The following is a 6,388-nucleotide window of genomic DNA, read 5'->3' as shown; positions in this document are numbered from 1 at the left end:
GAATCATTTTTAAATTTTGAGAAGAGGAATAGTTGTTCTATATAATGGCTTGTGGATCCTAGCAGTTAACAGTGCTTTGTTATACGTAAGGGCAAATGTGTTTCTCACACAAATTCTAACTCACTGATCATGGAGCTATCTGAAACTACCCTGAGATATTCTATTGATATTGATAGCTATATCAAGATAATTTATTCAGAGGATTCTTTTATTTAGGGTAGAATAACTATGAGATTCAATCATGTGTTTTCCATGATACCACTGACTGTATGAACTTAGAAAGCTTAACAGCAAAGAATTTTCCTTCATTTAAAAAGTGATAATCATGCTTGTTCTTTTGTGATTGGGTTACCTCACTCAGGATGATATTCTCGCTATAACAAAAGAACACAGATGGTATCCATTCTCTGATAAAGTGGATATTAGCCCAGAAGATTGGAATACACAAAGTACAATCCACAAACCACAAGAAACTCAAGAAAAAGGAAGGCCAAAGTGTGGATAGTTCGTTCCTTCTTAAAAGGGGCTGGAGAGATGGCTCAGCAGTTAAGAGCACTGACTGCTCTTCCAGAAGTCCTGAGTTCAATTCCCAGCAACCATATGGTGGCTCACAACCATCAGTAATGTGATCTGATGCACTCTTCTGGTGTGTGTCTGAAGACAACTATAGTGTACTCATATAAATAAAATAAATCTTAAAAAGGGGGGGGGGACAAAGTGTCTATGGAAGGAGTTGTTCCATGGAAGGAGTTGTAGAGACTAACTATGGAGCAGAGACTGAAGGAAGGACAATCCAGAGACTGCTCCACCTGGGAATCCTTCCCATATTCAATCATCAAATCCAGACACTATTGTGGATGCCAGCAAGTGCTGGCTGACAGGAGCCTGATATAGCTATCTCCTAAGAGTCCCTGACAGTACCCAACTAATACAGAAGTAGAGGCTCATAGCCATCCATTGGACTGACCACAGGGTCCCCAATGAAGGAGCTAGAGAAAGGACCCAAGGAGCTGAAGGTCTTGCCGCCCCTTAGGACGAACAACAATATGAACTAACTAGTACCCTCAGAGCTCCCAGGGACTAAACCACCAACCAAAGAGTACAAATGGTGGGACTAATGGCTCCAGCAGCATCTGTATAGCAGAGGATGGCCTAGTTGGTCATCAATGAGAGGAGAAGCCCTTGGCTCTATGAAGGTTCTATGTCCCAATGTAGGGAAATGCCAGGGCCAATAAGCAGGAGAGGGTGTGGTTGTGAGCAGCGGGGAGGGGGGAGGTAACCAGGGTTTGTTTTTGTTTTTGTTTTTTTTATTTTATTTTATTATTTTTTCTTTTTTTGAGAGAAACCTGGGAAAGGAGATATTGTATGACATGTAAGTAAAGAAAACATCTAATAAAAAATAAAATAAATTAAAAAGTGATAATCACTTCAAAAATTCTTAATTTCCCATTTAAGGTCATCTAGGTGAAAGGTCATTAGTGTTAAGGTTTCTAAATTTGTGAATATAGTTGAAGATTTTTTTCTTCCTCTTAGTAGCAGAGTTAGAAATTCAAAGCCATTCTTGGCAAGGCCATTCTGACACTGTAGGAAAGGGGTCAGTGGTGATAATATTTGATTACTAGGATGATATATAATTTATTTCCTTTATTAAATTGGTATGATGAGCTGATGGTTGTGGAAAGATATAGTATTTACTGCTTTATGATGCAGATCTATTAATGTCTATTATATTTTAATAAGCAGAGATTAAATGTCAGTAATAGAAATATAATGGATATATGGTACTAAAAATAAAACTAAAGGAAAAAGGCAAGTACAAACAGATGTGTGTATAAAATTCAAAATACAGGATATTAACCTAAACACGTAGCACATATGTGAGGATTTGAACCTCAATATCTTTGGTGTTTTCTGTTTTAATATATTTCCTGAGACCTTTTATTTGAATTGCTTACTATAAATGATATATCTCTAGAGGTTTCTAAACTGAAGTTTGTTTGAACATAGAGTATGTTGAATTCACCTACTCTACTATGAATAAAATATTGAAACTCTCATATTTGCAATGATATTGTCAATATTACTGTCAGAAAAAATGTCTTTGTTGTAGACACAAACGTAAGAAAACTGTAATAAATGGAAATTCCAATACATTATTCTTTTCAAAGGATCATCATGTAAATAGAGACTGTATCTCAAGTACACACTTAGATATACATTCAGATATATGATATCTACTGGGGGTTGAAGACCCAGGAATAATAATTCAGAACTGTTCTTTTTCATTCAAATCTCACTATTTTCTTTGAAGAAATCAAAACCTAGGAAGTAGGACACTGGAGACTGGGTTGAGATAAAAGCCAATTTGGTATTTGACAGTTTTATTATTGCCTTTGATTTCAGAGGATGAATTGATGTTAGGGGTCAGCCAAGCTGAACAACATCAAAATGAATGGGATAATTCATCTTTGTGAATCTGTGGACATATTTTACTAGCTAGAATGTGCCAAAAGAATTTGGGGACTTCATTTCAGTTTCTAAGAAAAATAGATTATTCAAGTGATTGAATAATTATTGTAATACTTTAAAAAAAAGCAAGACAATTATTCTATTAATAGGAGAAGATAATCTTAATTGTTCAATGGTAAGCTTGAGTAGATTAAGATACTCAGAAAATCAGTTAACTCATTTTATGTCATATGAAACATTAATTGTGAACCAAGAAAAGTGAGGAAAAAAGTCAGTTTCCTTGAAAAAATGCATTAAAGTCTCAAGTTGTGTGTGGATATGTGCCCATTTAAAGAGGTTGGTGCATATGATAAATTCTTTGAAAAGATTTTTTTCACTACTTTGCTTGCGTTGCATAGCAACCTAAAATCCTCAGAATTCAAGGATAGTATTGCCCTAGTGAAATGTCAGTTTCTTTATGAATGTTAAGCTTTAAGCTATACTCTTTGAATTAGGATATATTTTTACCCAGGATGTGAAATAACTTTTGCAAAGCTAGATTTCCCTCATGAGAATTCACAGACAAAAACTGTAGGCAAATACTTCAGACCAGGATCAGAGTTTAGAAGACCAATGAAGAATCAAAATATCTGACCAAGAGATAAAAGATTATTTGCAATCCATAGAGGTTTGTAAATATAAGGACTTAAGAACTTTTAATGTCCATTTCAGACTTTTCATCTTATTGACACAAAATATAGAGAAGGCAGACATAGTACTGTATGACCTTAACCCCCAAACTCAGAGGAGACAAGATTAAGCTCACTCTCAGCTACATCAGCTACATAACAAGTTTGTCAAGACAAGGCTAAGGGAAATACAAGATAAGCATAAAAGGACAGCTACAGAGGTTTCTTTCCTTAGGTTTTTGTTGTTGTTGTTGTTGCTAAACAACTTGACCAAAAACAACTTGGGAGGAAGAGGTTTATTTCATCTTATAGGTTATTTTCCATCATCTAGAGAAGACAAGTACGGTGGTTTATTGACAAGCATGGTTTTATTGCCAAGTATGGTAGCCTCCATAGGCTACTCTGTATTTGAATATTTGAATATTCTATCTCTGTTTGTTGGAAGTCTTTGGAAAAGATTAGGAGGCATGATCTTGTTGGAGGAGCTGTTTCATTGGGGGAAACTAGGGCAAGGGCTTTGAGGATTCAAAGTTCAAACCAGTACATTTGACTAGTTTTTTTTCTCTCTCTCTTTTGGCCTTATGCTTGTGGATCAAAATATAAGCTCTCAGCTACTGGTCCAGTGCCATGCCTCCTTGCCTGCTGCCATGCTTTGTACAACAATGGTCACAACTTGTAACCCTCTGAAACTATAAGCCTCAAATTAAATGCTGTATTTTATAAATTGCTTTGGCCATAGAGTTTTATCAGAACAGTAGAAAAATAACTAAGAACTATAAGACAGAATATGAGCAGAAAACACAGAGGAATGCTGTTTACGGCTATGCTACTATTGGTTTTCTAAGCTAGCTTTCTTATACAACCTGCATCCAACTGTCTATGGCTAATAATGGCCGTAGTGGGCTGCACTCTCCTACCTCAATTAATAATTAAGAAAATGCTTTACAGCATTGGCACTGGTCAATAAAAAGAAGACAATTCCTCAGTTACAGTTTCCTCTTTCCAGAAGTAAAATGTTGATAAGCATGATAAACCATCATATTTTCACATCACAATCTGACTGCTTTATAAAAATTCATCTGGTTTAGCATTGGCATAATAGTTTCATACAGAAGTATAATGTACTTTTGGGTTTCACACATTCAGTGTACTATCAAATACTGATGATTTTTCTCTCTACTTCTCCCCACCTGTTTTGCTAATATCGTGGTCTATGTAGCCACATCTTTCTTCAGACTCTCTGAATATACACCTATTTGGCACCCAAATTTTCTTCCTCTAATTTATTATTTAGACTGGATATGTTTGGATAATTCTTTTTTGAGATACATTTTTACTATGTAGCTTAAGCTAACTCGAACCACTTAGCCCTATGCTAACCTTGAACTTGTCAGCTTCCTTGCCTTAGGTTTGTCCTGTTGGCAATACAGACTTATACTACTTCAACAGGCTAAAGCGCAAAGGTGCTCACTCCTCCATTTCTAGCTCTTTAAAAATACATCCAAGGATTGTTTTCATTACATTTGTGGTAAACTGCTGAACTTCTTTCTCAAGAAACTCTTTCTTCTCCATCTAACCTAATCAGGTTCTTCTTCTAAATATAAGCAGTTCTTGGCTTTTATCTGCTTAGCTAAGAGAACTTCTATAGAAACACATGTTTTCTTTTTCCCAAAGCATTCACCATGTCTGTAACTTTACATTGATTCATTTGATTGCTCTATTAGCCTCTTTCTCCCAGCTGGGTATGAGCTCTGTAATCACAAAAACCAAATCTGCTGTTAATTATCATTGAGTTCTCAACTCTGAGCCAGAAAGAAAACACCAAAATCTTAACACTTGGTTGGTTCCCATAATTGTTTTATTGAATGTTAGAAAAGGAGGAATATAGCATATTCTTGTCTGTCTGCCTTTTGAAGAGCAACGAATCTCAAACACTATAACTTCTCGTACTTTTAACATACATCTCAGTACTTATTTTCAACACTCCAAACCCAATACATTTCTTTTTGTTAATAAGAATTAAGCCTTTCCGCTCCGCCATTCTTCTGTACAGGAGGCAGCCATAGTGCCCGGTTGGAATGGCTTGAACCTGAAGCCCTGCTTTCACAAGGATTGGTAGCAAGCAGCGAGTAGACACTTTGTTCAATCAGCCGGCACGAAAGATCCAGAGACGCAAGGCCCAGCAGTCAAAAGCGTGTGGCATTGCCCCTTGTCCCGCGTCCGGTCCCATCAGGCCCATCATGCAGTGAGTGTCCTACAGTTAGATACCACACCAAGGTCCGGGCTGGCAGGGGCTTCAGCCTGGAGGAATTCAGGGTGGCTGGTATCCACAAGAAAATGGCTCGCACCATCAGCATCTCTGTGGACCCAACAAACTGAAACAAATCCATGGAATCACTGCAGGCCAACGTGCAGCGCCTGAAGGAGTACCGCTCCCAGCTAACACTGGTTCTCCAGGAAACCTGCTCCAAAGAAGGGAGAGAGTTTTGCTGAAGAACTTAAATTGGCCACCCAGCTAACAGGACCTGTGCTGCCCATCCGGAATGTGTACAAAAGGAAAAGGCCAGCGTCGACGCTGAACTTTAAGAACTTTAAGGCTTTTGCCAGTCTCTGCATGGCCCGTGCCGATGCTCGGTTTTTTGCATCCTAACAAAAAAGGGCGAAGGAAGCTGCAGAGCAAGACGTTGAAAAGAAAAAAGCAATGCACAGTTGAAGTGTTGCGATAAATTTTCCATAAAGTAGAAAAAAATTTAAAAATAAGTTGGAGGCTCTGGGTATGGCTATAGCTCAGTGGTAGACAATGTATTTTGCATGCAAAGGAAGCAGGCATAAGTTATCTCCTGAGTATTAAATACGTAGACAGATCATAAATAAATAAGTAAATAAATAAATACAATTTGCCTAACGTTCTAGCTCAGATAAGTAACAAACACCTATATTTTTTCAAATAAATCCCTCTTATTTATTTATGTATTATTGGATATTTTATTTATTTACATTTCAAATGCTGTCCCCTTTCCTGATTCCTCCCCCAGAAAACCCCTATCCTATCCCCCCTCCTCCTGCTTCTATGAGGGTATACCCCACCCATGCCCTAATCGCCCACTGCCCAAGCTCCCCACCCCATCCACCTACCACCCCCACCCCATCCACCCCTGCCTCCCAGCCCTTGCATTCCCCTATACTGAGGTGTCAAGCACAGGACCAAGGGCTTCTTCTCCTATTGATGCCACTCTCTGCTGCATGTTCAG

The 6,388-nt window shown here is 37.9% G+C and overlaps 1 pseudogene; it reads left to right on the top strand.

Moving 5' to 3' along the window:
* Positions 1-5,850, top strand: part of LOC116091758 — a 31,600-nt pseudogene extending 25,750 nt beyond the window's left edge.
* Positions 5,851-6,388: the final 538 nt, after the last annotated feature.

The sequence above is a fragment of the Mastomys coucha genome, unplaced genomic scaffold (genome assembly GCF_008632895.1).
Source record: "Mastomys coucha isolate ucsf_1 unplaced genomic scaffold, UCSF_Mcou_1 pScaffold15, whole genome shotgun sequence".
Taxonomy (NCBI): domain Eukaryota; kingdom Metazoa; phylum Chordata; class Mammalia; order Rodentia; family Muridae; genus Mastomys; species Mastomys coucha.
Note: the sequence above shows the minus strand (reverse complement) of the source record. Positions and strands in the feature narration are given on the sequence as shown.